At 36.7% G+C, this 24,684-nt stretch overlaps 1 long non-coding RNA gene across 2 annotated transcripts in view; it reads left to right on the plus strand.

Annotated features, from left to right (window-relative positions):
* The window catches only part of LOC132214955 (uncharacterized), a 94,672-nt gene that overhangs the window by 37,195 nt on the left and 32,793 nt on the right, over window positions 1-24,684 (plus strand). The window contains exon 3 of one of the 2 annotated variants that reach the window (XR_009448376.1): window positions 15,284-15,442. The exons of the other annotated variant lie outside the window; for it this stretch is intronic. This is a non-coding gene — a long non-coding RNA (uncharacterized LOC132214955). Of the gene's footprint in view, window positions 1-15,283; window positions 15,443-24,684 lie in introns of those variants that run through there. 2 annotated transcript variants of the gene reach the window in all.

Raw genomic sequence — 24,684 nt, forward strand, 5'->3', positions numbered from 1 at the left:
TGTGCTCTCAAAATATGCACTACAATGTAACAATATCTTATGCAATACTCCCTTTAAAGTAAAATGAGTTCTACCAAAACAATAAAGCTATGTTTAGCAGGAAAATATCTCACACTGCTTCAGTTTTTAAATTTAAATATAAATAAATGAAAATCAAATCAATCATAAAGTTCAGTTTCTCAACCTCACCAGTTCTTCAGTCACATTTTGCAATGCTTAATAGTTGCTGAAGGCTCCTGTATTGGGTAACACAGGACTAGAAAAGATAAATGCATATTGTCATATTATTTGTGTATGTGGTGGAGAGAGGGGCTTAATTCTCACTCATCTCCCTCTTAATTCTTACTGACTGCCTCTCCAAATGTATTATTCTTCTGTTGGGACCAGCTTTTAAAACAGTGGTTAGACCACATTTTGTATTCTCATGATCACCTGGTGCTAAAAGTTCCCATAGTTGGGTGTGACTCTTTCTAGGAAATTGCCCTATGTTTTCTGCCCCTTTCCTGCCTCTAACAAACAAACAAACAAACAAACAAACAAACAAACAAACAAACAAACAAACACTGACCCAGGAAATGGCCCTTTAATGTCGGCTAATTATCTTGAGTTCTAATCTACATATATAAAAGCCTAAATGACCAAATGACCAGTTGCTATAATGTGCACTGACCACCAGGTGGCAGATGCTCAATGCAGGAGCTGCCCCCTGGTGATCAGTGTGCCCCCACAGCCAACCTCCCGCAGTTCCTCCTCCCGACTTCGACTGGCTGGCTCTGATAGGCCCCGATCAGGGCTGTCCGGCCCACCTCCCACAGCCCCTCCCCCCAGCCAACCTCCCAAGGCCCCAGATTGGTCCCGATTGCCAGCCAGGTAGAGGGACCCCACCCATGCATGAATTGGTGACCGGGCCTCTAGTTTGCTTATACAGGCCAGGAGGAATTTAGACTTTTAGTTACACTTATTTCATTTTGGAAACCAGTTGGTGGTAAGTAGGGGCCTAATCAAGGCCAGAAGCTTCACTTCGTTTTTGAGCCCAATCATGTGTGCATGTCCAATTTTCCAGCAAGTTTAAAATTGGGGTTAATAGCAGCTCCATAACCCACAACAAAGAGGATGAGAAACTTTATCATTTGTGTTTGCCTCTTTTGAGTATTTATTTCTCAGGAATGTCATGGGGTCAGAGTGGTTATGCAAAATAGGGTTTAGTAATCATACTCTAAATATCATGTGATTTTAGCATGATGCCACAATAATTTCTTTCTTTTTTTTTAAATATATTTTTATTGATTTCAGAGAGGAAGGGAGAGGGAGAGAGAGATAGAAATACCAATGATGAGAGAGAATCATTGATCACCTGCCTCCTGCACGCCCCACACTGGGGACTGAGCCCGCAACTCAGGCATGTGCCCTTGACCGGTGTCGAACCTGGGACCCTTCAGTCTGCAGTCCAACGCTCTATCCACTGAGCCAAACCGGCCAGGGCCACAATAATTTCTAATAAATACCATTTTACTTTAATTTTGTGTTGCATCATCATCTTTTTGATAATGACCCTGAAGAAAAAGATGGAGTCTTTTTTTAACAACTGATATATATACATGATACTTGGTTTAGGATTATGTCCTTATCAAGATGGTATTAATTGCAGTGGCAAACTTTGAGTTTTATAGAAGGAATCAATGAGGATGTTAATAGATGATATTCCCTATTTGTCTTAAGTCAGAATTGAATATGTCTCTTTAAGTCACATTTGATTTATAAACATCCTATCCATTTGAATGAGGTTGTACAGTTTCACCATTCCATAATCACCCTGAGGCCTATTGTTGAACCCTCTTGCTCTGGAAAATAAACTGCTCTGGTCCACCACTGCCACCCAGTGGCAATTTAAGGAATTCTGTTATCCAAAATCCCCTATTATACCATTTTTTAAAAATATAGATTTTTTTATTTCAAAGAGGAAGGGAGAGGGAAAGATAGAAACATCAATAATGAGAGGGAATCATTAATCAACTGCCTCCTGCACGCCCCCTACTGGGGATCGAATCCGCAACCCACACATGTGCTCTTGACTGGAATCGAACCTGGGAACCTTCAGTCTGCAGGCTGATGCTCTATCCACTGACCAAACCGGCTAATGCTGTACCATTTTTTTGTATACATTTCACTTTCTTCTGTTTTTACATATCCTATCTCAATTAATTTCTTTTTTCCAAAAATTTATCACACACACTGAAAGAAGTACGATATGGTGGCTAGAAGTACAGCTCTAGAATTAGACATTCTAGGTTCACCGCTCTCCACTCCTTTCCTGCTTTGTGGCCTTGGACAGGTTGCTTAATTTCTTTATTTATCAATTTCCTAATTTGTAAAATGGAGCAATAATAGCACTTATCTCATAAAGTTGTTTTGAAGAATTTTATTAAGTCACATATGCTAAATTTATGTCTGACATATAGAAAATGCTCAATAAATGCCAATAAATATCAGTTGTTATAAACACAATCCTTTCTAGTCACCTTCATACTTCCATTTTTCCTTTCAATTTTGGATACTTTTCTCATATTTCCCAAATCAATCCAAATTATGTCTGGTAAATATATTATAAATTAGTGATTAGAGACATGAATATATTAGTGGAAATAAAATTAATATACAAGGTGTCCCCAAAAAATGTCAGACTCCAAAAGCTAATAGCTGTTACATTTTGAAAATGAAATGTATTTTAATAAGCACTGCCTTTATAATTATTCAAAGTGTGTATGCAATTTTTGGGTCACTCTGCATTTTAACATGACATTAGGTGTGACTAATACAACTTATAATTCTCTTGGCACTACTCAGAAGAGCCATTTAGAATCTCAGTAAAAATTTTCATTTGCTTCCTGTCTTCGTCTGTTCATCCGACCATAACAAACTACCATGGGCTGCTGGATAATAGACAAGAGAAACGTATTTTCGCACTTCTGGAATCCGGGGAGTCTAAGATCGAAGTGCTGGCAGGTTTGCTGTTAGTGAGGGCCTGATACCTGGTTCAGAGGCTGCCGTCCTTTTGCTGTGTGCTCACCTGGCAGAAGGGCTGAGAACGCTCTCTGGGCCTCGTAAGGGCACTAATCTCATTCATGAGAGCTCCACTCTCATGACCTGATCACCTTCCAAAGGCCCACCACCTTATACCGTTACACCGAGGGGTTAGGATGTCAACCGGTCAATGTGGGGCAGATTCAGACATTCAGTCCCTGACACTTTCTAAACTTCCCCTTTGTAAAAGTCATCCGCTATTGAGAAAATATTTTAAAATATTTTATTCTAATTTCTTTCCCTGTTTTGTGAAAGTCAAATCAATGATTCAAAATCATCTGAATTACACAAAATGCTAAATGAATACTTTTTCTTGTTGTAAAAAAATCCTCCTTGACTCCCTCCTCCCTCAATTCTACAAAATGCCTTAGATGTAAAGACCATCCTTTGGTGAATCTCCTTTTAGGCCTTTTCCCACACATTTTCCCCTGGCTTCAAATCTTGACAAAATACTTAACTGATTCTGGACACTTTTTTCCCCTGGTCATCCCCATACATGGTGTCCACTGCTCTGACTCTGTGATCAGGGACTTGGAAATGTCCCCAGGAGATGGATGACAGGGTCTGCTCTCAACACTAGCATAAGCGTAGCCCAACGCCCTTCAACTCTTTCCTGTGGTCCTACGAGGAAGCTTACTCCTTTCCAACTGAAGACTCTAGTTGGGAGTCTCCTTTCTCTTTGAACCCATTTTTACTAGACTTGTGAGCAGAAAAATGGTCTCTTTGATTCTGAACCCAAATCTTTCTTAGACTTAGATCAGCAGTCTCTTTGAATTTCTGCTTTTGTTTTCTTATGGGCTTAGTGTGCCCTGGGGGTAGCAGGAAGAGAAAGGTAAGTATAGAAAAACCAACAAATTAATATTCTGAAGTGTTATTCTGTCACATATGTATTTATACACATAAATAAATATGTGGTTTTGTTTTGATTTACATGTTTTTTTTTCACACAAATGTCATCACCATGTGGATATTATTCAGATTATTCTTTTCTTTAACAGCCCTCTTGACATAAACTTTAAAATATTTATCCAGCCACTTCTACATGGAATAGCTAAGGAGTCCATTAATTTAGAAATAAATACTAAAATGCTGATTTTACAATATCCTTTTTCACTATTTTTTAGTTCTAATAAGCCAAATTTGGCAAATGTTTCTAACTTTGCTATCTCTGTATGCATGTGCACCAACTTTCAAACTATTAACTTACAAATGAGCTTTGTCAAAATAATTTATGTATAAAGTGATGACCTTTTGTATTTATATTTTAAAAACCTATCTATTTTTACTCATTCTCTTAGGAAATTAATTTCCTTTAAAACATCTTCTGTAGTACAGTTCTAAAATAACAAAACAACAACAACAAAATACCTTAGAATACAAAATCATATTTTAAATCTTTCATTAGTGGCTTAAGGTACAATCTGATCTTTTCCCACAAAAATTTATGTACAATTAAAATTTTTTTTGTCACTTTCTCTGTGTTAAGTTGCATTTAAAGATTTTTCCCCATGCAGAATTATTTGTAAATCAAAGACTACATTGTCTAAGTCAAAATGGGCTTAAATGTAAAAATATATTATGGTTTATGAATCAATTGGAATAGACATATTTAATCCCTACTTCCTCTACTCAGTGGTATATGTTGAGGGAGTAGCTAAAGAAAACTCATTATCATAGGTAAATACTAAAAGGCAAATTTGGTTGAGTTTTAAACAATATATAAAGTCCACTACAACACTGTGTGTATCTTGGATAACTCATAGACCCATTTTTCTTCTGCATAAAATAATTCCCTTCTTTTCATTTATTATATATTGCTACTTAACCAGTGCTAATAGATTTCCAACACTTTTAAAACACATTCCAACACTTTTTCTTTTGAAATAGCATTTATAAATGACATATAACTGCTTGGTTTCAAGTGTGAACTTTCTTGAAACCAAAAATAGAAAGCTTTAGAAAATGTGATAAGTATTTTAAAATACTTTGAAAGGAAAAGGAAGTATGAGTCGAATCATTCTTTAAATGATACTGGGCTTGTAAAGATGGAGTCAAGAAAGGAAAAATTTATGGTAGCAATTTCTATGCTGATAAATAGTAAGTTGTGCTCTTTTTCTTATTAATGTTAATGTACTATACTATTAATTTCTTTTGTAATAAACTCAATAATAGAAAGGAAATAGAAAGGGAAGTCACATATTTGGATTTTTCACTTCACAAGGTTTTTTATTATTTACCTTGAAATTTTTATATAGAATAGATAGATGCACAGAATACCTTCTTACATATATAGCCACACCCATGCTATACATGTGTTTTCTCCTGGGGTGTGCATGAGTCGAGAGGAAGAGAGGAAAGGATGAAAGAAAAACAGAAATATTGTTTTGTTTTGCATTGTTTTTGTGCTATCGTAGTGCTAAAAATATCACTGAACTTAAAATTGGGCAAAAAAAAAATATTTTTAGGCTAGTCTATAAATTGGATATTCATTTGGAGTATGTAATCACCCACTTTTGTATTTTTATTTTTTATTCTTGGCACCATTAGCACTTTGCCAGAATCTCCTGATATGGTCGCAGTGTAAGTACTTTCGTGATCTCATTTTTGCAATTGCTATCTCTCGTTCCCAGATAAGTGGTTACAAAACGCACGCTGTGTGTGTGTGGGTTCTGTGTCTCTCTCAGGGGCTAATTGGTTTACATGCAGTTTTCTGTGGTTAGCCACTTAACTCGGAAGCTGTCTCTTACTTCATGATTCCCGGCATCCTTCTCTCTATATCAGGTCTTGGAGCAAGTGTTCTGGTGTGGCTGAGCATGTAATTATCTTCTCATCGTTTCTGTTTTCGTCTCCCATCCTGCACCCTTCTGGATTATTGCGTAAGATGACATTAGGAGTTAAAAATTAATGTAAATATTGTATCTGCAATATAAACTTCAGTAGAAATGCCTGGAAAGCCAAGATCTAATCAACTTGCCTATTCTAGAACATCCAGATACCATCTGAATGTGATGATATAGAGAATTCTCTACACTTTTTATGGTCACTCTTTCCTATTTCCTTCCAGATTTCAAGGTCACTGTGAAATATTATGAGGATATGTTATCCAAGTATAATTGTGATTTAACTTTGACATTATGTTAGTTGCTATTTATTAACACACACACCACTTTCTTCTGGGTACTATGGAAGATATAATATTTATAGAGGATGGATCTTCACAGGGGAATATAAAGTGGTCAAGAGCATGGCACATTCCTAGCTGCTGGGGAGGTTCCTGGTTTCTTCTCCTCATTTTCTATAAAAACTCTACCTCATATAATTTCTGGGAGGATTAAATAACATTTGTCTAGCACTGAAACAATGACTTCAATATGCAAAGCTCATGTTTAGGTACTGTTATCATATTATTATAGAGTAGTTCATAGGCAAGTAATGAACCACATAGGCTAGGCCAGTGGTCGTCAAACCATGGCTCGCGAGCCACATGCGACTCTTTGGCTCCTTGAGAGTGGCTCTTCCAGAAAATACCACGTGCGGACATGCACGTACAGTGCGATTGAAACTTCATGGCCCATGCGCAGAGTCGGTTTTTGGCCTGGGCGAGTCTATTTTGAAGAAGTGGCGTTAGAAGAAGTGGGGGTACATTCGCTGAGGTCGACCCCTCAGATTGAGGACATTTTTAGCAAAAGCCAGCTTAGGAGTACCCCAATTAAGTTAATAACAATGTACCTACCTATATAGTTTAAGTTTAAAAAATTTGGCTCTCAAAAGAAATTTCAATCGTTGTACTGTTGATATTTGGCTCTGGTGACTAATGAGTTTGCCGACCACTGGTAGACTATCAGAGCATAAACTTTTTTTAAAAATGAAAAGGCTTTCTGAGAACAGTGACTCCTAAGAAAGCTTTTATGGCCTTTGGGATGAGCTTTAATGGAAGAAAGTCGGGACTAGGACAAAGGAGAATGAGAAAAAAACTGGAAGGTGACTTATCAGGAGAAACTCAAAAGACCCATTTGACAAGGATGAGAAGTGGATGTGATGAGCAAATGCAGCATGGGATTGTATGAAGTGAAGATGGGAAATGGAGGGTGTTGAATTTTTGTATTTCTAATGTATTTTTTAAATTTTTAATATAAACTTAGAAGCTCTTTAGAAGGAGAGATCCATCCCTTTCCTTTCGAAAAGGAGCCTTAAGTATTTGCCAGAGATTCAAGTCCTGGGATCCAATATCATTCCTACAGATTTTGATTGCCTATAGCTGGATGGACAATAGTTATTTTATCTCAACAACCAGCCTGCTAAGATGAGAACTATCTAGCTGCTAAGATGAGAACTATTTTAAGAGAACATCTAGCTATTTGAGGACACTGGCATTAAAAATAAAGGGGAAAGATGGGCCGAGGTAGAATGAGGAGAATGAAAGAGAGTGGGATGCTGAATATTCACGGGTACGTTTAGATCATCACAGTGGTGGAATCTCAGCCAGAAATGAGACCTAGAATAACTAAGTCTGCGCTGTTTTGCAGGCTTTCTCTGCTCCTAATGCATCACTCTTTTCAAGTTCAGTTCTTCTTTAAAAAAATGTACCCTTGCTCGACTGGTGTGACTCAGTGATTGAGCATTGACCTATGAACCAGGAGGTCACGGTTCGATTCCCAGTCAGGGCACATGCCAGGGTTGCAGGCTGACCCCCAGTGAGAGGTGTGCAGGAGGCAGCTGATCAATGATTCTCTCTTATCATTGATGTTTCTGTCTCCCTCTCCCTTCCTCTCCGAAATCAATAAAAATATATTTTTTAAAATGATCCCTTATCCTCTCAAATTCTCAAAAAGATTGAAATTAGTTACCTCTGCATGTGTCTTTTTAATTTTGTGTACAAATCAGACTCTATGGAGGAGATAGCCTCCGGGATCTTCTCGCTGTTTTGGCACTGCCTGGCCCTGGCCAAAAGTTGATTCGGTGCTTACGTAAGGATAGACCAATGAGTACCTGGAAGTCTCCCCACTGGCTGGCCAGCATACCTCGCTAAACGAGTGTCTAGACAGGCTGGGGTTCCTTTAAAGTCCCAGCCATGTATACATCATTCTTTTCCTCCCTGAGACACAGAAACCCTTGTATAAACACTGCCTAAGTCCTAAATCCATGTGATGTGTGTCTCCTGTTATTCAGACATTGATTATTTGGATAGAGTAGCCAAGTCGTCCTGGAAAACTATTCTATGCTGTACACAGTATTTATGTCAGTTTCCTTCAGAGTCAACCCATGCATAGTAAGTGGCAAGTAGCTACATAATAGAATATGACTCTAAAAATAATAAACACCTTACCTGCTCAAAATTCTCTTCACCAGACCTGAAAAGTGTTTAAAATGTATGCCCACTTCCTAAATAAAGTCACTAACTTCAGAAATCTATGAGTGCATATGCTATTTATGAGTGGGATGTGTCATTCATAACTACTTTGTCAGGATGGGTCCCTAAGGGAATGGGACCCAGGGAAAGTTAGTGTTGTTCAGAGAGATGGGAGCGAGGCGATGTGGCATATGATGAATGATTAGGGACTTTGGCACAGACTTGGGGTACACAGATATCTCACAGATAAATAGAAAGTCCCACCAAAGCTTTTGGATAGAAAAAGAAACAATAAAAATGAATAGCAATGAATGATAGGATGTAAGTTAATTTTTGAAAGTTGTATGTGGAATATGTTTATAAAATATTAATTGTCACTCCCAAGAGAAAAAGTACTTTTGTACAAATTATTTATTTTTATTGGTCCATTAAATATTATGCACACCAAGTGCTACAGTATCGCATTTAAGAATACACCTGAATAAGAGATCATGAGTTCTATTGGCAGCACATCCAAATATCTTTAGATTTCAAAGTAATAATGCACAGATCTGGAAAAATTAATCTTATAATGTCTATCTTTAGGACTACTTATTTAAATAAATTAAATAATGGAGGTAATTATATGAATCTACAAAAAGTTATAATGGGCTAATTGATTGAGAGAAATACAGGTTTTTTTCACTTCTCTGAGTATGCAACTGCTCTAAATAAAATGAGTGGTACAAAAGCACAGGCTGAACATGGAGTGAAATACCAGGTTTTCTTTCTGTTTACCTAAGCACAAATAACTATAGTTTTATTTCTTATTCAGAGGAAAGCAGTTTTGTGTTTTACTTTCATTCACTTGTCCGACGAGTTTGCAGAACAGCTTTATTCTGTATTATGGAACTACAGTGGGGCCTTGACTTACGAGTTTAATTCGTTCCGTGATGGAGCTCGTAACTCAAATTACTTGTAGGTCAAATCATTAAAGTGAACGAGTGAGACACGTGATGCTGGGCTGATGTTGTGGCGTTCACTGTGACGTTCGCTGCGCCAACTAGCGGTGGGGTATCTGAAGCTGGCTCGTAACCCAAATTTTAGCTCACAACTCAAAGCAAAAAATCGGCCGAGAGACGGCTCCTATCTCGAAAAACTCGTTAGTTGGGACACTCGTAAGTCAAGGCCCCACTGTAATTAGCAGTAAGTATCTGATGTGTAACTCTTGGGAGTCTCAAAGGAAATAAAATATATGTTTATTTCAGCCATTACAGGACACAAAGACATAAATTTAATATAAAAAATCAATCAAAAACCAGGCTACCATAAACACATATACATACAATACAAAAATGATAATATTGTCAAAAAACATTTCACCGAGGGTTCTTTCATAACACAGTCAGAGACTTTGCCTTCTTTAGGGTATAACACATTTTTATGGATAGTAACCCATTCTCATGGCTAATCACGTCACTTAGTGTTTTCAAACCTTGGGTCAAATGAAGCAGCGGAAGAAGACCTTTTGCTTAGTCATCACAAATCCCTAGAGTTTTCACGGGGGCATTTTGTGTGAAAAATAAAAGTAGGTGTGAGCGGGTATGGCTCCAACCTGTTTGACCTCTGAAGATGATGTTCCAAACCCAGACAAAGTTGGACAGACAAAAATCCAAAGAAAGCACATGCAAATTAGAGGTTACCAAATGCTACAAACTTAGCCACAAAACTTGCTGAGGGTTACATAACTTATGTCTTATTTTATTTTATTTTTTGCCTACCAAGTGCAGAAAGATTCTTGGGGACACTTCATTTCTCTTTCTATATTAGCTTTGAAGGAAATTAGACAAAATAATTTGCTGGGAGGAATGTGGTCAAGCTGATAATCTGCATTAGATCTTGTGTCTTACGCCTGATAGATAACATTGTACATGCTGATCATGTCCCTAGTGTGCTGGAGCATATACAAGTTTATTGAATACAAAGAATTCTTAGAACCCTGTGAAGTCTGTAAAATCTGTTCTAATCATTATTGTTTGCTATAAAGTATTGGGCTGTCACTTCACTTCTTATAGTACACCTGTAATAGAGAATCATCGGCCATCTATAGGTAATGACTCAATGACAAAGCTAGCTACTGCTGGGGGTGATTCTGAACCAAGTGCCTCTATCTCTAAAGTCTCTCGTGTGCTTCCACTCTTTTGGGGCCACATCTAATATGTATTATTTTATAGTCGGGGGAGACTGCAAATATTTGGATTGAATTTATGAAATAGATCTTTCAGACTATATACAACCTGCCTTAGAATTATAATATTATTAGCTTTTGGAGTTGGGGAGGGCAGTAATGACAGCTTAGCTCAACAACTATATTTTTTAAAAAATGAGATAGCTGAAGTCCAAAGACGTCACTGACACCCAAATCACATTATTGGTTAACAAAAATTCGTTTTCATAACCATTATCACAATAAACATTAAGTAGCATTTTTTAACCTTTCCATTATTGCTCCAGATACTTCACCTGCATTAACATAATGTTTCAATATCTTTAAACAGATGAGTAAAATATTTTCCCCATCGATTTTACACATGGGGAAACTGAGATGCAGAGAAATTGAGTAACATGCTAATTAGTGGCAGAGGTAAGGCTCATATTGGTTTATGACTCAAAAAAATGCACCTGATATCTATGTTAGAGTGAAGATTACATAATTAAGTAGACACTTCTCCAAAGAGGACAGTCATCTTTTCTTTTTAATGTTTTTGTTGATTTCAGAGAGGATGGGAGGGAGAGAGGAAAGGAGGGAGGGAGGGAGGGGGAGAGAGAGAGAGAGAGAGAGAGAGAGAGAGAGAGAGAGAGAGAGAGAGAAAGAGAGAGAGAGAGAGAAACATCAACGATGAAAGACAATCATTGGTAGTCTGCCTCCTGCAAGCCCCACACTAGGGATTGAGCCCACAATTAGGGCATGTGCCCTGACCTGGAATCAAACCATGACCTCCTGGTTCATACGTCAATGCTAAACCACTGATCCACACCAGCCAGGCTGAATCTTAACTATTTACAAAACACAGAGGGAGGAATGCCCTAAATAATGACAAATAACTGCTCTCAAACAACTTAAGAATGCATTACATATACCACGTTAGCAGATTCAATTTTTTTTAAAGATTCTCAATTGGCAAATATATTTGAGTGAGTCTGCTATAAGCAAGATGTGATTCTTGGCAATGGAGATATAAAGATGACAATTTTCCTTAAATAAAGTTAAAGTAAATTTCTATTCCTAACTACTCAGTGATCACGTAGAAGGAATTGATAATATGTTGAGGGATTGAAAGAAACATATGATACAGAGACGCCTCATGTGGAAAGTTGAAAAATGACACTTTATATATTTATATGAAACTATATATGCACACTACAAATATCAAGAAATAGCTATACGGTGTCAAGTGAAGTGACCCTCTTTAGAGGTAACCTCTTGATTTAACTGTTTTCCAGGATGTTTCAACTTATTCCGAAAAAAGAATACACACTTTTAATCATTATTAATTCCAATAGGTTAAATCTGAAAAGAAAGAAACATCAATTGAGCTGTCAGATGTCATACAATTGAACTATCAGTGTGTATACATTTTTGGGGGATACCCTGTATTTTCCCATTTGAGAGAGAAGTTTGAGAAATCATATTAAATTCAACCCCAAATACTACTGGCAGATATATGTATAATTTGTATGTATCTTGACTCAGAATGCCTTTCACAGCCAACATTTAAATGTAATATTTTAATCAGTTTTATTGCTGTAAAGACACTGATTTTTCTTCAGAGTGCTATTTATTACCCGTTGGCTTGGTTTGATTTTACAGGAGATTCCAGTCAACTTTAATTTGTGCTATTTTAACATTTTACTACAGTTCTCACCCCTTTTGAGAAAGAATTTATTCCTTCTTCAAAATTTATGGGATCCTTTTACAACTTCTTTCTAAAAGAAAAATAAGTCAGGTTGTAATTAATTCCCTTACAGATAGTTTATGAAATTAGTGCTGACTCTGTCCCTTCCTTTACTATGGTTTGTGGGGCCTTAAAATGTAATTTAAGAGGTGAGATTATAAGCACTTCCTCACTCAGGAAAAAGCAAGAGGAAGAAAACTCGTCTCAGGAAATATAAAAGCCTTAGAATGATTATTTTGCAGTCATTGTGAATGGAGAGGGTGGATCATGCATGAGTTGTGTTCTTTCAAAATAGATGGTGGCAGTTTGTTAGGTTATAAATTCAAATGTGGCCTCGCAAATTCAAGTCCATTTAAATCATGAGGAATCTTCCCAAAGCACCAGTTAGTCCATACTCACTGCTACCAGGAGACCATTAAGCAACAAGGCACCTTCTCAGTGGGAGGCCAGAGTCCAGGACTGTAATCCTTCATTAGTGAAAACAAGGAAGATGCAGGGGAGTATAATGGAAAGATCTGGACCTGAAGGTAGAAGATGCTTTCGGTGAAGTGACATTGTGTTCATTTCATATCACTCCTGCCACGCCTCAGTTTTCTTATTGAAAACCTTTTATGGTCCAGAACTCGCATGGGGTAGGCAATGTTAGTTTCCTTCTGCATCTTTGATATGTTCCTGGTCTCAATCTCTCCATTGCTGTGTGTATCTTTGGATAAGTCTCAGTTTGGGTTTTACCTCCCTCGCTGGAAGAATCTAGGACATAGACAAAATAATTAAAATAACCCTCCCAACTCATACAATTTCTAAGAAACTTTGGAAAATGCAGGCCAAAAATGTGTAATTCTGTCCAATTATAAGACAGAATATATATGACAAAGAAAAGATAAGACATTAAAGAGAGTAAAGAATCTTTCTATTACTTTTCAGTTTTGAAACCAAAAGAAGCTATATAAATTGTGGTAATTTTCTTTAACTGGTTTAGAAGATACGGCCATCTCTGTGCAATGAAAGGAAAACAATAATATGGCATGATAAGACTCCTGAAGACAGATTATTTTAATCTGGGCATCATCTACTCTTTATGATGGCCCCACCCACATTCTTTTTTAAAAAATATATATTTTTACTGATTTCAGAGAGGAAAGGAGAGGAAGAGAGAGATAGAAACAACAATGATGAGATAGAATTATTGATTGGCTACCTCCTGCACACCCCAGAGGGATTGAGCCTGCAACCCAGGCATGTGCCCTTGACCGGAATCAAACCCAGGACTCTTCAGTCTGTGGGCCAATGCTCTATTCACTGAGCCAAACTGGCTAATAGGCCAGATTAATCAATTGTAACACAGTCTGAGCTTAGATTTAAATTTAGAATTACAATAATCAATCACTTTGCTAACCATTTTATCCATTTAATCCCACTACCCATTTAAGAAAGTAATTAATTTGAATTTCACTGAGTAGCCTAAGGCTCAGATGGATAAGTCTCTAACCCAGCAGTTCTCAACCTGTGGGTCATGACCCCTTTGGCGGTCGAACAACTCTTTCACAGGGGTTGCCTAAGACCATCCTGCATATCAGATATTTACATTATGATTCATAACAGTAGCAAAATTACAGTTATGAAGTAGCAACGAAAATAATTTTATGGTTGGGGGTCACCACATGAGGAACTGTTTTAAAGGGCCAGAAGGTTGAGAACCATAAGACGGAGCATTGACAGGTAGTTTAGTCCATCCTTGCCTAATTTTTTTCTGCTCCCAAGGCCTGGAAAACACTGCATGTATTTCTCTCCCCATAGTAAGAAGAAGAGGACATGAAAGAAGATAAATCCAAACTGAGCCTCTCATTCTTTCATTCTCTTCACTCAAAGTGCTTCCTGAGTATTTGCAATTTGCAGACAGTGCTCCAAATGGAGGGGACATATTGGTCAATAAAGCAGATAAAAGTCTAGTATGTGTACTTGTGGGGTGATACATAACAAAGAAGACCAGTAAACAGAACATTAAGTATATTCATAAATGTTACCAAGAAAACATAAAGCAAAGAAAGTTAAGAAGGGGGACTATTTATTAGACAGTTGGTCGGGGACCTCATGGGAAGGTAATATTTGAGTGAAGAAGAGTTAAAGGAAGGGAAGAAATGGGGGAAGAACATTGCACTTAGAGAAGGTAAGTGCATTAGCCCTTAGGTGGGAGGACAGCTAGAGTGGCCCAGGCACTGAAATGGATGGAGTGATAGAGAAGTGGCAGATGGATTCAGAGAGCTGACAAGGCTGAGCAGAGCAGATTGAATAGAGCCCTGAGGGTTCTAATAATAAAGACTCTGCTTGTACTTTGAGCACAATAGGAAGCAATTGGAGGACTTTGACAAAGGAGTCCATCATATGGTTCTGTGAATTGACTAGAATTATTGAGTTATTGACTCTTTTACTAGTGAGAAAGAATTAGAAATCTGTATTACAATTCTAATGTCCTTAGAATAAATGATAGGGAAGTATGTTGTTATGGACTGAATTGCACCCTACCCTCACTCCTCCCCCCCCCCCCAATGTTACTACATTTGGAGATAGGGCCTTTAAAGAAAGGATTCAGTTAAAATGAGGCCATTAGGTTGGGTCCTAATTCAATATGACTGGTGTCCTTATAGAAAGGAATTAGGGCACACAAAGAAACATCAGAGGAGCACACAGAGGACAGGCAACATGAGGACACAGTGAGAAGGTGACCATCTGCAAGCCCAGGAGACCTCAGAAGAAACCAAATCTGTCTTCATCTTCATTTTGGATTTCTAGCTACAAGAATTGTGAGGAAATACATTTTTGTCATTTAAGTTACCCAATCTGTATTTTCTTTTCTTTTTATTTTGCTCCTATTCTGGCTGCCTTAGCAAACTACTAAATGCATGTTTTCTTCTTACAGGGAATGAGCACACTCAAGCTACAATACAATGACAACAAAAGGATTTTCTTTTTACTCTTCTGGTTCTAAATATAAATATCATTAATATTAATGTAAATATCTAGTCAGAGTATAGCCTACCTCACTATGGCAATCCGAAATATACTCAGTTCTTCAGCTTATTTTTACACATGCATAGTTTTAAAAGGAACTGCTTCACCTAAATATTGTCAATAAAACCTACCTGTGAAAGAGTTATTATAAACAACCAAAGATTTCATTAATCCTTTGCTTACACACTCCCTACAGAAAATTCTAATTTTTAGCCCTTTAAAATGTTTTTTAATGGATTTTTTTGAGAGAGAGAGAGAGAGAGAGAGAGAGAGAGAGAGAGAGAGAGAGAGAAGGAGGAGGAAGGGAGAGGGACAGAGGGATAGAAACATCATCACATCATGGATCGGCTGCCCCCCTGCAAGCCCCCTGCTGGGGATTGAGCCCATAACCCACGCGGACATGTGCCCTGACCAGTAATTGAACCAGTAACCTCTTGGTTCATGGGTCAACAGACAACTACTGAGCCACACCAGTCAGGCTAATTGTTAACCTTTGAAAAAAAATGACTGGCTTTTGTTTACTTACATGTTTTGAAAAATGTTGGAATTAAGTTGGGTCAATGTAGAGAGCCTCTTTAAATAACATAGAATTTATAAAAATTGTTTATTTGATTACTTTGTTAATTTTCTCAATTTTCCTTTTCAAAGTCTGCTTTTTTGTTTTACAGACAAAGTATGACTTGAGAAAATTCTGGTATAGCATTTGTCTGACTAAACCAAAGGAGATGAAGGAAAGAGAGAAAGAAAAAAAGGAAGGAAGGAAGGAAGGAAGGAAGGAAGGAAGGAAGGAAGGAAGGAAGGAAGGAAGGAAGGAAGAAAGAAAGAAAGAAAGAAAGAAAGAAAGAAAGAAAGAAAGAAAGAAAGAAAGAAAGAAAGAAAGAGACAACAAATGCAGAGGCTCTGGATGAGGTTGTTAAGGGAAGAGGGTAAATATGGAAATCTGTCTTTTTAAGCCTTTCACTTACACCCCAAACACACACACACACACACACACACACACACACAAACACACACACACAAACACACACACACGCGCGCCCTCTACATAGGGTTGCCAGATAAAATATAGGACCTGCTTAAATGTGAATTCAGATATATAACAAATAACTGTTTAGTATAGGTACTTCCTAAATATTGACTTTATTGGCATATTTTTATTTGCTAAATCTATCAACCCTACCTCTGCAGACATCCTCCCAGTAGTGTGCTGGACTGGCTTGTTCAAGCTTGAAAGAGCTGGCTGTTAAAAGTTCTGGGATTTGCTGTCTGGTTGATGTCGAGTTGGTAGCTTGAAATTGGCCAGGGTGGGAGTATTAACACTGCAGAAAGTGGCATAACTTAAGAAGCAGGCTTTTCTCTTTGGAGAGTTGGCTGTTGAGCATGTACCAGAACACCACTGCTTCCCCTGAAAGTGGACTACTCAGACCAACACTGGAAACTACCCTTTTATACGAATAAAGACAGCTTATAATTATAAATGTGTGTACAATTTACAAAATTGTATTATGCACTTTACTTCACTGAATACTAACAACTACCTTGTATTTGTTCTTAGTTAATGGATGAGGAAGATGAAATAACTTCTTTGAGGTAAACAATTGCTTATGAACCAAAGCAGTGAAGGAAGGAAGGATGACTAATGGAGTTAGAAAAAGTCTAAAATAAACCCATAGATGAATTACTTATTGCAAAAGGGAAAATGTGTCTTTAGAGTGGAGAGATCTGGTTGTAACCACCTTAACCAAAGGACCAAATGATGGGAAAACCTGACATTTGTCAGCATGGATATGATGCAATGTGAAATACACAATGTCACCAATGATGTGCTCATGAAAAAAAAAAGTTTACTCTGAAACTAATCAAGCCTGTAGACCTAAATTTCAATTTCTAACAAATACAAGAGATGGGAGGACACATTAAACTATACAATGAGGAAACAAACAAATTCAGAATGGAAGAATGGAACATTTTATGAGAAAACTGGTCTGGAATCTTCTAAAAAAATAAGGTAATTAAAAAAAAAGATGACTGGAATTATTCTCTAAGAGAAACAAACCAAAAAATTAATAATACATACCATGTATGAACCTAGACTGAATTCCTCTTTAGCAAATAAATTAAATAAATAAAAAATGAGCTAGAAAACACACCCTTGGCATAAGTGGAGAAATTTGAATATGAACTGAATATTAGATGATTGCAAGGGATTTTTGTTTATTTTCTTAGGTATGTTGATAGTACTATAGTTATGTAACAGAATATCCTCACTTTGAAAAATTTAAGAGTGAAATTGTTATGTTGTCTGAAATTTATTTTACAACATTTCATAAAAATGTGTGTTTATAGAGAGAAAAATATTAAAATACAGAATTCAGGAAAGATTGTTTAACAGAGGACAATCCAATTGTTGAGTCCATGTGGTGTGAAGACAGTGTTCATTGCACTAATGTTTCAAATTTTCTGTTCATTTGAACACTTTTCATAATAAAGAGTTGATACAAAAGAAAAGAACAGCAAATACAGGTACAATGGAGAAGTAGTGGTTAAAAGAGAGGGAGAGGTAGAGAGAGACTACTAAAAGTCATGCTAGGATTGGTTTTTATACACTGAATTGACCACTAGAGACAAACCAAAATATATTTGACTCTTTTTTTTTTAATTTTATTTACTGGTAAGATATATGCTCATAAAATAAACTAAATAAAAACTTTCTCAAATTATCCATGATTTTAAATTAGCTCATGATATTTGCTACCTTATAAAGCAGATATGAAACTCATTGAGATTAAATTCAGGTATTCAGGACATATGACTTCTTTTATATTTCCCAAATAATCTAACTTCTATTCAGACTTTCACTTCTTTCTTTCTTCCCCCCCCAATTTGTATGTTAATCTCAGGAATTCTTAAAATAGCAATCAGCTCTCAGAGTCAGAAGAGAATATGGTTGTGGTTCCTCAATCCTCCACTGGAGTTGCATTATCCCAGCCTGTTCTTGGTTGACATCTCTCACCCTTGTCTATACGCCTTCCCTGTCCAACTCTCCGTTATTTCCCTGCTCCTCTTGAGGGTCTGGGAAACATGCAGGTGCTCTCTTCCATGAATTTGGGGGGCCTCTGGAAATATAGTGGCGCCAAATAAGGTCCTGTTCTCAAATAAACTGCCTAATCAATCTATCGTCCAGTCCCAGCACCAGGCAGGTCACAGTCAGAACTCTGGGATCTTGCTACCTGTTTGTATAAGGTCCCCTGTGTGTGATTTTTTCATTTCCACCAACCACTCCCAGGTTGGTGGCTTATATGAAATGCAGGACACAGGCTCCTTCTTAGGAATATGATGCTCTCTAAACTTTCTTGCATCTTCTTCCTCTTTCTCTCCCCTCTAACATCTTCCCCTAGTTGGGGTAGCTTTACAGATAAGAGGAACTCACCCAAACTGCTTAGGGTATCCTCCTAAAGATTTTGTTTATGCCCCAAGTTCTAGACTTTTAAAACTCAGAAATGAATATTTAATGTTGTTCTCTGGATTCTAGTGGGTCATCACTTCTCTTTTAATATATATATATATATATATATATATATATATATATATATATATATATATATATATATATATATATAATTATTGATGTCAGAGAGGAAGGGAGAGGGAGAGAGAGATAGAAACATCAATGATGAGAGAAAATCGTTGATTGGCTGCCTCCTGCACGGCCCACACTGGGGATGTGCCCTGACCACAGAATCAAACCATGACCTCCTGGTTCATAGGTCAATACTCAATCACTGAGCCTTGCTGGCCAGAAAGATCATCCCTTCTCTGAGATTACATACAGTCAGTCTCAGATGCTACCTTAATTAGATGAAGGAGGATAATCCTTGTTTTACATATCAATACCATATCCACCACATTTATAACAGCATTACCATGTACTTATTCACAATGCTGCCAGAAGACCATCCTCCCACAAACATTTTATAATTCAGCATACACAATTCTTTCCAATATTTTTTATATCAAAGTGTCTTAAATTAGCTGAGGCTTTTGTGTGCAAACAAATGAATTTTTTAACCGAGGGCAATCCAATGCAAATATAATATGAACCATTTATGTAATTTTACATTTTCTTGTAGCTAGATTAAAAAGTAAGAAGATTTGTCAGTAGTAATAAATAAGAATTATAATTCAACTGTAAATTTATAGGGCCACTGTTGACCAGATGATAGCTTTCTGGAAGACATTAGGTCGGAGAAGAGATCATGAATGTCAAGTGAAAGAAGCTGAAAATATTTTGAAAACTAAATTTCTTTATTCCTAGTAGCAGTTTCTGATGACACTTAGCTGAAATATTTTTGGAGGGAATGTTTAGTGTTAATTTATGAAAATTAGAAGAAAGCCTAACAACCAGAAAAATTCAAATGAAAATTTTAGCATTAAAAAACTGGGGATCGAACCCACAACCTGGGCATGTGCCCTGACAGAAAATCAAACCAGTGACCTTTTGGTGCATAGGACAATGCTCAACCAACTGAGCCACCCCAGCCAGGGCTGGCGTAGCTATTTTTAATGCAATAGAGGGCTTCTCTATGGGGATACATGTTAAAGGAAATCTATACATGCCTACATAACACTCAAATAGTGTGCTTCCAACATGTCTTAGGAACATAAAAAATATTTTTGTATCAAAGAACACAGCAGAAGTGGAACTCCTTATTGAAACATGGCACTACAGTGAGATACTAAGTAACAAGGACATAGGTTGTAAGAGTTGGATTATTTATATGCTTTGATCAAAAGCCAAAAGCATGATACTCTACAGCCTTGAATAATCTCTCCCAAATTTGATTTACTTTATAGTCATTCTCAACATAATGGTTCCCATAATTTTCTGGGATTTGTGCTTTTTATAAATACCCCTTTGTCATATAGTATTTATCAATTTTTAAATTCTTGGGTGGCTATGGTGATCTCTTCTTTAGCACTGATATATAGTTATAAGTATACAGCCTATATGCACATAGTACTATAATCTCAATCATGGGGTAATTAAAGTGTTGGTTTGGCAGTCAAATAGCTACATAGCTAATAATTACACTGGAAAACATCAACTCAATTAAGTCCTTTCTAAAACCTTAGGCTTCAATAATTTACATATTACTAACTGATTTGATCAGTTGGGTAAAATTGATAGTAGAGCCATTCACATATTTTAAACCCAATCTCTATACCTAATGCATTAAATATTTTTTAAAAAATGAAAATTATAAATGTACAACAAAGCTTCTTATCTGAAAGTGGTTTAGAAAATTAATTTATATTTTTGCAGGAATTGCTTAAAATAGGTGAGATATGTTTTCTTACAAATTGTGATAAGAAATTGTGAAAATATGTATTAAATTTAAGTTGGGCAGGCTTCCTACAACAACCTTGTTAATTGCCTAGTATCTAATAGAACAAACATTTAAATCCAATACAAATGCAGCATTCTATTTCTAAGAGCTGGTGTAATTTAATCTAATTCAGTAAAAGAAAAGAAAAATATTGGTCACTCTTTCTCAATAAGAAAACTCATAAAATTTGGAAAATATCAGTTGAAGCCATGTTCTTACTCTCTGTAAGACCTTTTGAGAAAACTTTAGGTCTCAGGGCATAAATATAGTCTGAGATGGTTACCAACATACATTTCTTAGATTTATTATTTCCTTTAAAGGACTCATGTAGCTGCCTAAAATTTATCAAAGTGATGGATACCAAAAAAATAATCTGTGGCCTTAATTGCTAAGTTCCCAAACCATAAAGAATGATACTAGGATCAGAGGTTAAAATCTACCCTTTGCTCACAAAGTGCAAACATTATAGAATCTTTACTACCTCACAAAGCCTCTATTTGAGGTTATTTTTCACATAACACACAACAATTGTGTTGTGCAGAGGATCTTCAGAGAATAAAACCACTATCACATTATGCTATAGTAGCATTGATAGGTATTCTCTACTTCAAAAAGTCAGTGAGACCAAGTAGATGATATCTGAGGTATCTACTTCATGAAGTTCTATAATTCTGTGAAAATGTTCAAATTTGAGAAGAGAAATCACGTTTTTGTTTTAGTTGAGCAAAATCTTATATCTTTCAAATCGATATCCATAGCTTCAACTCTGAGCCAACCAATGACTTTCAACTGTATACCCTCAGCCCAAGTTTCTCTCTTTGGAGATTCAGATACCTGAGGCCCACTCATCTCTGAACATCTCCATCTGGTTCTCCCCGCAGCATCTTAAACTAAACATACCTAAAATGAAGGATATTGTCGTCTATCCTCATCTCTTCTGTGGCATTAATCCACCACTTCTTCAGTTTCCCATGGCAAAAACTTTGGAGATATTTTAAGTGGCTCATTAGCATCTATATTTAATATTTTCAAAAGTTATATAGCAAAATGGCATGAGACATAAATTGAAATCTTTTTCTGTGCCTGGAGGTAATCAATAGAACACGGCATTATAGTGAGGACCTCATCTACTTTCTTCAGGTGAGACACTCAGTTTTCCCCCAGGTTCAGGAGAAACTACTTGGATGGTCTTCACCAGCCAGAGGCACAAGAAGGAACTGGGAGAAGAAAAGGTGGTCTCGTCTGTAAGGAGTAGGTAGAGCTTGGTAATCCTCCCAGCCACTTCTCACTTCTCCCTAGAAAAAAGAACATTTAACTTTTCTGTCTCTTTTGTATGATTACAGGTGTCAAAAACTCCCCTTTCTACCTCATACTGAGTTGGGCAAGTGAAGTTGCCTGAAAGTTGAGCCATCCAACTGATAAAGCACCCCGTGTTTTTGGGATGTGAAGAAAGGGTCAAGAGAAAACAGGGCAACTGAGACAGGGAGCACCAATAGGTAGACAGGATTTCCATGCAAGGATATATAAACCTAAATTTCCTTTCTTAGACTGGAGGCTGAGGCTTAAGCCATATTTCTGGCTCTATTACCATTCCCCTACCATGTACCATGGGCATTCAGTAAGTGGTTAAAGGGACCTCAGCAGGTAAAGGTTGTGGGGTGAACAAATATGCTGTGAATACCAGAGGAAAGTGAGTCCTCAGGGAGGGAGAAGCTGGCTAATGGCCAGGCAGCTCTCCCAGGTCAGAGGACTGCAAGGGATGCTTTTGTAATATCTTCCCAACAAAATAGAATGCACCCACAGAGAACCAATACTGTGAAGTCTGCCTCACAGATTGCTTTACCCTGAGAAGTAGTGACCAACAAAAAGGGGACAATGTGTCTGCCAGTAGCAACTTGTCACCCCTCCAATACACTTTGCCATTGATAGATACAGGCTTAAAGAACACTAGTATATCAGGAGGAAAAGTGGAGGGGAGGCAAATGGAGAAAACTGACCCAAACCCCCTTCCCACAAGTGTGGTCTGTGCTGAAGAAGAATTTTAAATAGGAGAAAAGCCTTCTCTAAAAAACCAAGTGGCTAAAATATTACGAAATTTTACTGAGCTATTATGAAAATAGTCTACTTCCCAGGAGAAAAAATACTCTATAATTCGAAACAGTTTTAGAAAGATAAAAGTGTCCCATGTTTACATCAGTATGAGTTGAAAATTCTCAATCAAATCAAGGCATGAATATTTGAGCTCCCAAACATCTCCCAGATCTACTCTGATCTTCCTTGTTCTGTTGTAGTTGCTATAGGTCAAGTTCTAGCTAATCACCTCTGACTCTGGTTATTACATTTGTTCCCTTTCTTCCTTCCAGCCTGGAATCTTTCCCTAACTTTTCCAGTGCTTTTTTCCTCTATTCTTTTAAACTTATAAATCTGATTGTCACTCCTCAATTGCTTTCAATTTTTAGCAAACCAAAAATTGTTTTTTGCATGACATTCAAAGCATTTATGGTCTGACTTTCTGCTTACCCACTCATCTTTATCTGTTGCTGAAAATTTATCAAATGCAAACTTGAACTACTTAGAATCCATGAACATTCTTTTCTCTCCTGGCTTATCTGCATTTGTATTTACATTTTCTCTTTTCTTGGAATATCAGGAAGTTCTGCAAGGTAATTTATCAAATTCCAAGAATGACCTAAATGCTAATTAGCCGTAAATATTTCTCTGATTCCTTCAGGCCTACTCAAATATCCTCATCCCAGGTTCCTTCTGGACTCATGCTCATCATTACAACCACTTCATTGATTCACGGTAATTGTTTGCCATCACACAATAGTAAAAATTACTATTATAATAAAAATTAACTAAACTTGTTTTATAAGAATCCATCAGATGTACTTTCTCTGGCTCTTAATATTAGGAAAAGGAGTGCTTTTTAAAATAACTTGCTGGGTTTTAATATACCATCTACTTCTGTTCCTTAGATTATAATACCCTCCTGGGAACCAAAGAAATACTAGCAGATTGATTTATATTTCTTGAATGAATGAATGAATGAATGAATGAATAAATAGTAAATAATCTTTCTCGCTTTGGTCACAAGAAAGCTCAGAACTAAATTTGTGGCCCATCTTTAGCAACCACATAGGACCTTATGGCATGAGACTGGCAGAGTAACCTCAATGTGGATTTCACTTTTTTTTTTTACCCTTTTTCTTTACAATATAGGTATCACTTTATCAGTTTATTTTTCTTTTTAAAATCTTTCAATAGAGTACATAAATGCTTTACTTCCTTCTGAAAGCAAAATGGACATAATCATAAGTAGCGATTGTACATTCATTATTTAATGAAGGAAGAATGGGGGTAAATACAAAACCAACATAGTTTGGCAGAGTTTAGTAAGAGATCATTGAATTCTGTTTGCTTGTGAACATGGTTATGGCAGAAAACAAAGCTTACTGAATACACTTTTAATTCATTTTAACTGTTACATAAGTTTGAACTTTCACAGTTTAAACTACAGATGTTATGCTTCTTAAAAAAATTGTGGCTGATTTCATCAGACTTTCAGTAAAATATGTTCAAGTGACAGGCATGAAATTATTAGAAAGATTATGTCATTCTACTTTTACTGTACCAGACAGGGTTTTCATAAGTAGAGCCATGATGAAGATCTAAAATTGCAAAGAATTTCCATTTTAATTTTCTTAGTCACAAAGGAAATGAATCTAACACAGGAACTGTTTAGGACTCCCTAAATGTGGTTCTCCTTAGATTTTCTGTCCCTTCCATTCCTCAGCTCTAGGGAATGTTTGCTAATACCACAGCAGAGAAAGTTTGTGCTTTAGGAGAAACACTAGCAAACAGATCCAACGTCATGACTCTTTTTTTTAAAATATATTTTATTGATTTTTTACAGAGATGA

Source organism: Myotis daubentonii, chromosome 13 (assembly GCF_963259705.1).
Source record: "Myotis daubentonii chromosome 13, mMyoDau2.1, whole genome shotgun sequence".
Classification (NCBI taxonomy): Eukaryota; Metazoa; Chordata; class Mammalia; order Chiroptera; family Vespertilionidae; genus Myotis; species Myotis daubentonii.